Source organism: Chamaea fasciata, unplaced genomic scaffold (assembly GCF_029207755.1).
Source record: "Chamaea fasciata isolate MVZ Bird 193981 ecotype frontalis unplaced genomic scaffold, bChaFas1.0.hap1 SCAF_664, whole genome shotgun sequence".
NCBI classification, from domain to species: Eukaryota; Metazoa; Chordata; class Aves; order Passeriformes; family Sylviidae; genus Chamaea; species Chamaea fasciata.
The window spans coordinates 33,567-43,976 of NW_027094749.1; the positions used below are offsets into that span (position 1 = coordinate 33,567).

The 10,410-nt window shown below is 51.3% G+C and overlaps 2 long non-coding RNA genes across 3 annotated transcripts; both read right to left on the bottom strand.

Annotated features, from left to right (window-relative positions):
• Positions 1 to 378: 378 nt before the first annotated feature.
• LOC136305799 (uncharacterized) lies at positions 379 to 2,752 on the bottom strand. Of its 2 annotated transcripts, none has more exons than XR_010725428.1 (4): positions 2,451 to 2,752; positions 2,165 to 2,316; positions 1,458 to 1,593; positions 379 to 646 (listed from the first exon to the last, which is right to left on the bottom strand). It is a non-coding gene; the product is annotated as an uncharacterized lncRNA (long non-coding RNA). The 2 variants fall into 2 exon arrangements; XR_010725427.1 differs by having other exon boundaries at positions 1,458 to 2,050.
• A 2,070-nt stretch (positions 2,753 to 4,822) lies between these two features.
• On the bottom strand, positions 4,823 to 6,205 carry LOC136305800 (uncharacterized). The gene is made up of 2 exons (XR_010725429.1): positions 6,137 to 6,205; positions 4,823 to 5,071 (listed from the first exon to the last, which is right to left on the bottom strand). It is a non-coding gene; the product is annotated as an uncharacterized lncRNA (long non-coding RNA).
• Positions 6,206 to 10,410: the final 4,205 nt, after the last annotated feature.

Below are 10,410 nucleotides of genomic sequence, written 5' to 3' on the forward strand. Positions count from 1 at the left end.
CACCTAGGGGAAAGCCAGGGCACCCAGAGCTCCAAGTGCTCTCCAAGGCAGGCTCAAAACCCTTACCAACGATTGGCTTTAATAAAGCAACTCACACAAAGTCACCAGCACCACACGGTTGGTCTGTAACGGCTGCAACAAAATATGCCCTCCTGGAAGCAATTCAGCACTTACTGATCACTTCTTTGTTTTGGCACTTCCCAGCCAGGGCCTGCGGGGCCTCCTGCAGATGCAGGTCTTCGCTGACAAGGCTCCACTTGTGCAGCAGCAGCAGGATTAGGGGCAGGAGCAGGAGCAGCTCCCTGAAATTTTAGAAAATATTAGAAAAATACAGGCAAAAATCTCACCTCTGTCCTCCCCTAAGAACATCCCTAGGACATCATCCCAGTTTTTCCCAGCTAGGAGCTGCAAGGAATTCAGGCAGGGGAATTGACATCAGGGAACAGCTTTGTAAAGTCAAAGGCAGAAAGAGAAGATCCACCAGCAAAGGGCAGGAAAGGGGAAAGGTTTCTGAAAACATTTCTGCAGTCTAATTAATAATTATTTCTGCTTCCCCAGCGAGAAGAACACAAACTCACAGCCATTCAGGCCTGACAGTCCCCTGCAGCCAGAGCTCAGCACACATCCACAGAAGCAAGTCCAGCACCTGAAAGAAAAAAAAAAAAAAAAACAACAAAAAAACACAATCAAACCAGAAGGAAAAGGTGATTTCTTTGGCTTCAAAGTTATTTCAAGTTCTTAAAGCCCAACACAGCTGATAGGAGAAGCAGAGTCAGGGCTCCTGGCAGACAGAGGGTGTTTTCCCCCCCAGGGGACTGCAGAGGAATTGTCTGGGACTTGGACTGTCCCTCGGGGTGACACCAGTTGCTGTGACTTCTATCATTCCATATGTTTGACTCCCAAAACTTCCCAGCCCAGGGGCTTGAGCTGACAGGGCAGCACAAAGATTGTTCTCTGTGTGGTGCCCAGATTTGGGGTTCACTGTCACCTTTGCTAGTTTAGATGAATTATACCCACGGCCCCGAATTCCCTGCTCAGTTCCTGCTGCAATAACCTCACAGTGCCTCACAGAGCATGGATATTCCCACGCAGAGCTGCTGCTTGAATGCCAGATGTGTCAGGAACTAGCAGAGCTTCCAAGGAAGCACAGCAGGATAGGGACAGGATAGGTTTCTATTCCATAGATTTGGTTAATTCTAACCCTCATCCCCTGGGGGTCACCTGTCAGATTTCCCTGGAATTCAGCCACCCCCTGAGCTCGGGCTCCAGGTGATGTTTCAGAGCAGGAGAAGGCACTGGCCGGCCTGTGCTGAGGCAGCCCCTGTGCCCTCGGGAGGACACAGCTCCCTGCAGGAGCTCAGCTCCTTTCCGAGCCCCAGCAGTGGCCTCTGCAAGTGCCTTTCCCTCAGGCAAGGGATGCCCATCCCTGCCTTCAGCACACCTCCAGTGGGACCCACCTGCAAAAGCTTTCCATCACTTCTGCACTCCGGCTGGCTCCCTGGAAAAGTCCAGACTTCATCCAAACGAAACTCCATCCCACTCAAACCTTTGATTTTGAGGCATCTCCGAGGGCCGTTGCTCTGGATTTAATTTCTGTGAGGGAGGAGCACCTTGGCTTTAATGCTGCCGATGGGTGATGTCCTCAGGCTGAAAGGGAGGGGATTTGGGGTGGCCAGGACATCCCTGGCAACTGTGTGGGAGCTCCGGGAGGTGGGAATTGCTGTCTGAGCCCCTCTGCAGACAGCCCGAGCCGCCGTTCCCGGGCAATGCCAGCTGTTCCCTGGGGAGCTCTTGGGCTGTGGGTGCCTCTGTCCGGGCTGCAGCATCTCCCCGTGCCCGGTGGGAGCAGCCCCTGGCCGAGGAGCCGCGGCAGCCCCGGGGCCGTGTCCGTGCCAGCCCCGAGCCCGGCCCCGGGCCCTGCGTTTGGCCGCCGCTGCCACGGGCGGGGCCCCGCAGGCACAGCTCCTCCCCTGCACATCATCCCAGGGCTGCTGGCCCCGCTGGGGCTGCCGGCCTCCTTCCTCCCTGCGCCTCCGGGCACCCGGGACACCTGCAGGAAACCCCGAGGGACACTGCAGGCGGCACGGGGGGGCACCGAGGCCTCCGGCCAGAAAAGCAGCCCCGGCCTCAGCAGCTGCCATCAGTTTGGCCCGGCAACACTCACCTGCAGGAAACGCCCCTGTGCGGGTGGGACCGGCCCTGCCTCTCTCCAGAACTTTGGCCGTGGAAGAAGGGAAGCCTCAGGACTTGTCCTGCTCCTTTCCGCCCAGAAAGAGACTTTGTGTAAGTACTTTTACGGCAGCTGTTGAGTAAATCCTGGAAAGGACAGGAAATCAGCGTCACTGGAAGAGCTTTGTGCTGTCGTGACCTGCCAGCCAGTTCTGCCCTCGAGCCATTCCAGGGGCTGCTGTGTGAAGCAGCTTTGGCAGAGAAGGCGGCACTGCACTTACCTTAGTGGGGCCAAGCGTTGCCATCCTATGGAGGTCCATCCCCATAATGCAGAGATTGGTTCAGCTGCTTGGAGCAGAGTCCGGGTAATGCCAAGGTGCTGAGTTCGATTCTCAAACGGTCCGTCTGCTTGAGAGTCAGATTTTAGGATCCCTCTCAGGCTCAGTATATCCTGTGACCTGGAAATAAGAGGAAAATTCTCGGCTGAGTTTTAATAAAACAGCTTTTGCCATTGCAGGGTGTGAGCTGCACTCGGTGATTTTCGGCCGCGATGAGCCCCACGAGCATTCCGCCCTTCCTTGCCGCCATCTTGGTTGCGTCTGAGGCCACTTCCGGTCCCGCCGGCATCTTTTTTGCGGCACCGCTAAGGCCCCCGGCAGGTGTTTACACAGACGCCTGACTAAATCCACGAATCCGAACCCGGAGGCGGCGCGGATGAGCACATGGCCGGTGTCTGCACACCTGGAAACGCCGCGGAAAATTGCGCCCGGGCGGCGCTGTAGTCGGGGTTTTGGTGCAGGCATCTGCGTAAACGCCTAAAGGGTCCTTATTTTTTCCCGCCCTTTTGGCCGCCCTTTTTGGAAGGTCGGGCGCCTCGCGCCTCGGCGCCATTTTGTGAGGGGCGACGCGTGACTTCCGCTTTTCCTTGCCGCCATCTTGGTTGCTCCTGAGGCCACTTCCGTCCCGGCCGCCATGTTCTTTGTGGCTCGGCATAGGCCTCCGCCAGGTGTTTACGCAGACGCCTGACTAAATCAACGAATCTGAACGCGGACGCGGCGCGACTGAGCACACGGCCCGTGTCCCCACACCTGGAAACGCCGCGGAAAATTGCCCCCGGGCGGCGCCGTAGTCGGGGTTTTGTGCAGGCAGCTGGATAAACACCTATAGGGTCCTTATTTTTCCCGCCCTTTTGGTTGCCCTTTTTAGAAGGTCAGGCGCCTCGCGTCTCGCCGCCATCTTGGTAGTGGAACCCACTAAAATGCCCCCTCGGCCGCTCACACAAGCGCCTGACTCAATGGACTGCCGCCCGCGGCGCCGCTGCGCCCCCATCCCGTGTCCGCACACCCGCAGACGCCGCGGAAAATCGCGCCCGGACGGCTCCGGGGTCCGGGTGGCGCGCGCAGGCAGCCGGCTGCCACGCGCCCGGGCTCCTTGCCTTTTTCCCTCCCTTTCGACCCCGAGCTGCGGGCGGGCGGGCGGCAGCGCCGCCCCCGAGCTCACAATGCGGGGCTGCCACGCGCGTCGGGGACGGGCGGGGGGGGACAGCTGCACTACCGCTCTTTGCCCACAGGGTGGCAGCACTGCCGCACGGCTCCGGCGGGACGGTCGTGGGGGACAGCTGCACTACCGCTCTTTGCCCACAGGGTGGCAGCATTGCCGCACAAATCAGGCGGGACGGGCGGGAGGGACAGCTGCACTACCGCTCTTTGCCCACACGATGGCAGCAATGCCGCACAGATCAGGCGGGACGGGCGGGAGGGACAGCTGCACTACCGCTCTTTGCCCACACGGTGGCAGCATTGCCGCACAGATCGGGCGGGCCGGGCGGGGGGGAAGCTGCACTACCGCTCTCTGCCCACAGGGTGGCAGCACTGCCGCGCGGCGGCGCGGAGCGGAGCCATAAACGAACGTGCCCAGAAATGCCCTTCCGAACAGCCTCCGGAATAAATGGCCCAAAAGACCCCCGAGCACACCTGCGAGAGCCCTGCCAGCAACCAGACCGAACCAAAACAGCCTTTCGTTCAGGCTCTATTTCAATATTTTTTATCTTTGTGATTCTGATATTTACATTAATCATTACAATTCAGCTTTTATATTATGTACATTATACATCATGTATTATGTTTATTATACTATTATATTTATTATATATATTAAGTATAGAAAGTTATATATAAAATAATTTATTATTTATTATGTAATGTTATAAATAATAATACATTTCATTGAAATATCATGATTATGTACATTATAGATGTTTATATTATGTATATTATATATATTTATAAAACGTGTAGTATGTAATAATATATTGTGTATTTATTATTTATATTATTTTTCATATCCTATACTTTTTGTTATTTTTCTTTTTCATTATTTTTTAATTCGTTTGTTTATATTTTAAACGATATTTTACACTAGATGAATTCATTAACCTAACACATCAGAAACACAATTAATTTGAATTAAATGAGCCTGGTTTTCTAAGGGGTAAAGTTTTAATCTTTATTCAAATAATATGGGCATGTTTTCTCTTTCTCTATGGTTTTTTTTTGGTGGGTTGCGGGGGAGTTTAGTTTGTGGGTTTTCTTTTTTTGTTCGCTTTGTTTTGGAGTTCTTTGCTAATAAACAAGCAGGGTCGGAGAGTTCAAAATAAAACGTCTACTTTGTTTTTATTGCCCCCTCTGAAATGCGCCTCGACAGCCTGGACAGCAGGCTGCTGCTGGTAACACTGTGCACGGGTAGGAGGAGACCTGGTCGGGGCTGGGAAGGAAAAAACGGCACCACGGTGGTCACAGCTTTCTCCCTTCAGGAGTTTTATGGAGCAGAAAATACAGAGCTTTTGCCAACTGCGCTCTCTATGACATCCCGACGTCCAGCGGGCACGGAGGTCATTTCTCATCTTTCTTGCCAACAGCCAAACCCCCAGGCGCCCGGGGGAAGAAAGAGTATGGGGAAAAAAAAAAGGAACAAAGAAAACATGAAAAAATAAACCAAAACTATAGAAAATAATAAATAAAATTAAAATACCAAAAGAAAAAAATTTCAAAGTAACAAAAAAGTGGAAAAAAAATTTAAACAAAAAATTAAAATAAAAAACTAAAAGTAGTTTTAACAAGTAAATAAATAGCTAAAGAAAAAAATATAAAAATTAAAAAACGGAAGAAAAAGTCTTTGAAAAACCACAAAACGCAACATGAGAAACCACAACAAAAGAGCATAAAAATACAAAAATAACAAGAAATAAAATACAAAATTAAATAAATGCAGCTTTCACCTCCTGCCACTGCCTAAAAAAGCACCATGGCTTTCCTCAATTATGCAGCAATAAGGGAAACAAACCCAGTGCCCCCCAGAACAGAAGGTTTTCTAGACAATTCCCACTTTTGCTTGGAAACAAATTCTATTTTAGTGGGAAGCTCATTTTGGACAAACACCCAAATGTGCCAAGGTAGGAAAGAACCAGCCCCCTGTGTCCAAGGAACAGCAGCTAGGCCTGGATTCAGGTTTTAATGGCATTTATGTAATTAAAAATGCAGTAAATTGAACTTTACAAAGAGATGAATCATGGCAAATAAATACTTCAACGTTTTCTTGGGAATTCACAGAATTTTGTGGAGATGGTGCTGGACAATTCCTGATTTACCAACATTAATTGGGTAAATTTCCTTGGAAATGTGCTCTACAAGGTGCAAAAATTCCAATTAGGATGGAAAATTGGAATAAATAAATATTCCCTTACTAAAATCAGAGAGAAAATCAGAGTTATTCCTTCAAATAAAAGGAAGGAATAACATCTAAATCCAAGCTTGCCTGGAAAACAAGCTCAGGAATTTCTAACATTGAAAACTTTTGCAAGAGTCATGAAGTTGGTGAAAGTTCATGGAATGATGATTTAAAATCTGCTTCCTCTGCTCTAATTTAAAGGGAAGTGGGAATTCAACAGGTCCAGTTACTCCTATCCAACCTTGGACTGGGATAAGGCCTTCCAGTGGCTTCACTTCCTACTGGCTCTCTCCTTTTTGCCCACAACCTGGAAGAGGAAAAGCAACAGGAATAAAGTCTCAAACAGGATGGCCTTGGTCCAGGCAGACTGAGGTGCAGCTCCCAGGGAGGGAGGCCAGGCTGTGCCTCGGGGAGCTCCGGGAATCTGGGATTGCCCGTGGGATTCAAGGGCTGGAAAAGCACACCCACCTGCCAGGTTCAGTGCTGGGACCGAGCAAGGCCGGGGCTCGGGGGCAGCAGTCAGAGCTGGGACTGCAGGAGAACACCCCAAACCCGGGTTAAACATCCGGCACGACACGCAGCACGCTCCGGGAGAAACTCGGGTGGGAGAAGCCCCGGGATGCTCCACGTTCCTTGCCCTTGGCAGCTGTGCCAGGGCCTCCCTCAGAATGCTGACCTCACCGTGCAGCTCCTACAAAATAGGAGAACTTATGGGAATCGCCCAGCAATCCATGGACTTCCAGTTATTAAGAACCACAGCTGCAGCGAAAGGTGCCCAAACTCTACTGCAAACCAGCAGGTCTGAGGAGACGCAGGGATTTATTCCTGAGGGGACACAAGGATCCCTCAGCCAGCCAGGATTTCTCCCAGGCTCTTCCCACTGCTCTCTGAGGACACAAACAGCAGTTTTTCCCTGGAGTTCCCCTTTCCAACAATGCCAAGACTCATGTTCTCCTCCAACCCCAGGTTCAGGAAGGAAAGTAGGAATATTATCACTGCACAGACTGTCCAGGAGGGTGTGACTGAGGCAGCAGCACCAGCTCCCACTCCACTGCTGCTCTGGATTCCTGAGCAGCTCCTTTCCATCCTGCCCTTCCCAGCACCATTCCCTGGGTGCCATGTCCACAGACACCTTCTCCATGCAGCTTAAAACCCACAGACACCAACAGAAAGGAGATCAAAAATCAATTCACATGCTGCTAGTCAGAGAGAATGGGAGAGGCCTAAAAATCTGCATTTATTTTAGAACACTAGAGCAATTTCTTCATGACCCTGACTATCAGTGATGGGCAGATAAACACCTTCTTTAACTTACTACCTGCAAAAACATCAAGTTTCAAGTTTAGTAAAGATAAAATTTTGCTGCAAAAATAAAAGAGGTGGGATGTTGGTGTTAGTGCTTTAACCTTCGGACATTAGCGGGTATTTGTAAAACAAATTCATTATTGAAGCAGCTAACTTGAAAATAAGGGGGTTTTACAATAAAGTTGACCAAAAAAGAGTCTCAAAATTAAGATATAGGTTGCACAAATATTTAAGAAAAAAAAAGTTGTCTTTCGTGCATATAACCTGCCAGCCTCTCATGTCTTCAGTCCTTACCATTTATTTTTACCAAGGTGATGACTAAAACCTTGTCAAAAGCTCAAAAAAAAAAACAATCCAGGACAAGGCAGGTGTTTTCCCAAGTACCCCCAGTGTGGAGCTGTGTCAGCCACAAGTGTTTGCTCCCTCAGCCCAGCCCGGAGCAGGCTCCAGCTGCTGCCCAGGGGTTACCAAGGGACTCACCTGTTTCAAGCTGTAAATGCAGGTGGCCTGCACTGGAGTGCCAAAAAATGTGAAATATGTGACTCTCACCTTGAATAGCGATCGATCTTCTCAGGGGAGCCCCTCACCCAGGATGGGGGGCTCTGCCACGGATTTCATCCCTCTGCATCTGAAAGAAAGTTGGGACAAAAGTCAGAGTGCTGCAGGATACCTTGACAGCTCCACACATCTTGTGGCAATCTAGGAATACCCTCTACAGTCTAACTACACCCCACATCACAAATTTCAAGCCCCCAGCACTATTATCCTATTACCCCCACACCCACACTGAGCATCAAGGCAGAGCAGCTCCCGGCCAAACACACACCAACACCCGTGACACAGCACAGGACAAACGAGGGGACACAACAGGGACAGAAAACTCTGGCAAGAAGAATGACCCTGAGGGTCCAGAGAACTCGGAATGAGATGACCGAGGTAAGATGGAAGGTGAGCTGGCCAGGCTCAGAGAACCCTGCAGGAACAAGATGCCATCGGGATGACTTATCCCAAGAAATGCAGAGATGGATGCCCGAGAACCCTACGGTCAGAATCCTCGACCTGTCTTTGCATTCTCACAAGACCTAACCCGCCGGAATGGATCAGGGCGGTGCACGGCTGTCAGTACGGCTCAGAACAAGACCTGAAAAGGCATCGGACTGGATGCTTGTGAAGAGAGATGGATTCTGATGAGTGTCCGAGCAGCTGAGACAAAGGCACCTGGCTGAGGAGCACAGAGATCAGAAATGCTAAGACTGATGCCAGAGGTTTTGACAGGCCCCTGAAGGGCTAAGGGAAAAGACAGCACACACAAGACACCCAAGACACAGAGTGCACAACAGACACAACACACACCAGGACTGCTCTGCCCTGCACACCTCGGCACTGTGATCCAGAATGAGACTCTCCCTGGATGAAACCTAAGGGGTCACAGCTTAGACATCCCTGTCTTCAAACCTGACTCAAAAAACCTTGCTAGTGACCCCACACTCTTCTTTCATGCCCTCTACGGCTCTGAGCTCGCCACTTATCTCTCAGATGTCTGGGGAGGTGCATCCACGCCGGGTCCCAAAGAAGGCTGCCTCTCCCTCGGGGAAATTCCTGCTGTGACCAGGCTGGTGTCTCCTCGTCAGCTACAATAAAGAGAACTAAACGTGACCCTGTGCTCTTAGCAGCACATCAGCCAGAAACCAGCAATTCTGCTACTCACAGTCTCCTAAGCTTGCCTGTGTCCTCGGCCCTGTGCTTCAGCTGCGCTCAGAGGCCAACGCCGGCGTCGCAGGGTCTGGTCTAAAAATAAAGACAAAGAACAGAGCTGTAACACGGCCACCATTTACACCTCCCCTGCAAATCAAAACAGTGACCGACCTTCTCAGGGGAGCCCCCTCACCCAGGATGGGGGGCTCTGCCACAGATTTCATCCACCTGCATCTGAAAGAAAGTCAGAACAACAGTCAGAGTGCTGCAGGATACCTTGACAGCTCCACACATCTTGTGGCAATCTAGGAATACCCTCTACAGTCTAACTACACCCCACATCACAAATTTCAAGCCCCCAGCACTATTATCCTATTACCCCTACACCCAGACTGAGCAGCAAGGCAGAGCAGCTCCGGGCCAAACACACACCAACACCCGTGACACAGCACAGGACAAACGAGGGGACGCAACAGGGACAGAAAACTCTGGGCAAGAAGAATGACCCTGAGGGTCCAGAGAACTCGGAATGAGATGACCGAGGTGAGAAGGAAGGTGAGCTGGCCAGGCTCAGAGAACCCTGCAGGAACAAGATGCCATCGGGATGACTTATCCCAAGAAATGCAGAGATGGATGCCCGAGAATCCTACGGTCAGAATCCTCGACCTGTCTTTGCATTCTCACAAGACCTAACCCGCCGGAATGGATCAGGGCGGTGCACGGCTGTCAGTACAGCTCAGAACAAGACCTGAAAAGGCATCGGACTGGATGCTTGTGAAGAGAGATGGATTCTGATGAGTGTCCGAGCAGCTGAGACAAAGGCACCTGGCTGAGGAGCACAGAGATCAGAAATGCTAAGACTGATGCCAGGGGTTTTGATAGGCCCCTCAAAGGACAAAAGGAAAAGACAAGACACCAAACAGACAGAGTGCACAACAGACAAGTGACACAACACACACCAGGACTGCTCTGCCCGGCACACCTTGGCACTCTGATCCAGAATGAGACTTTCTGTAGCCTAAGCGGTCACTTCTTGGACATCCCTGTCACCAAAAATGACTCAAAAAATCCCTCCCGGTGGCCCCTGATCCCACACCCCGCTTTCAAGCCCTCCCTGGCTCCGAGGCCTCCACTTATCTCTCGGACGTCTAGGGAGGTGAATCCACGCTGGGTGGCAAAGAAGGCCGCCTCTCCCTCAGGGAAATTCCTGCTGTTGCTGGGCTGTTGTCTCCTACACAGCTACAATAAAGAAAACCAAACATCAAAGCATAATCTTGGCAGCCCATCACCCAAAACCCGACAATTCTGCTACTCACTGTCTCCTAAGCTTGCCTGTGTCCTCGGCCCCGTGCTTCAGCTGCGCTCAGAGGCCAACGCCGGCGTCGCAGGGTCTGCCTGGGTAAAGAGCAGACAAGGTGACGTGGCAGCGCTGGAACTTGAGGGGACCATCCCTCCTTCTCCTCCCTGACTCACCTCAACTCCTCGCCCGTTATCCAAGCCTACCTGGATGGGGCC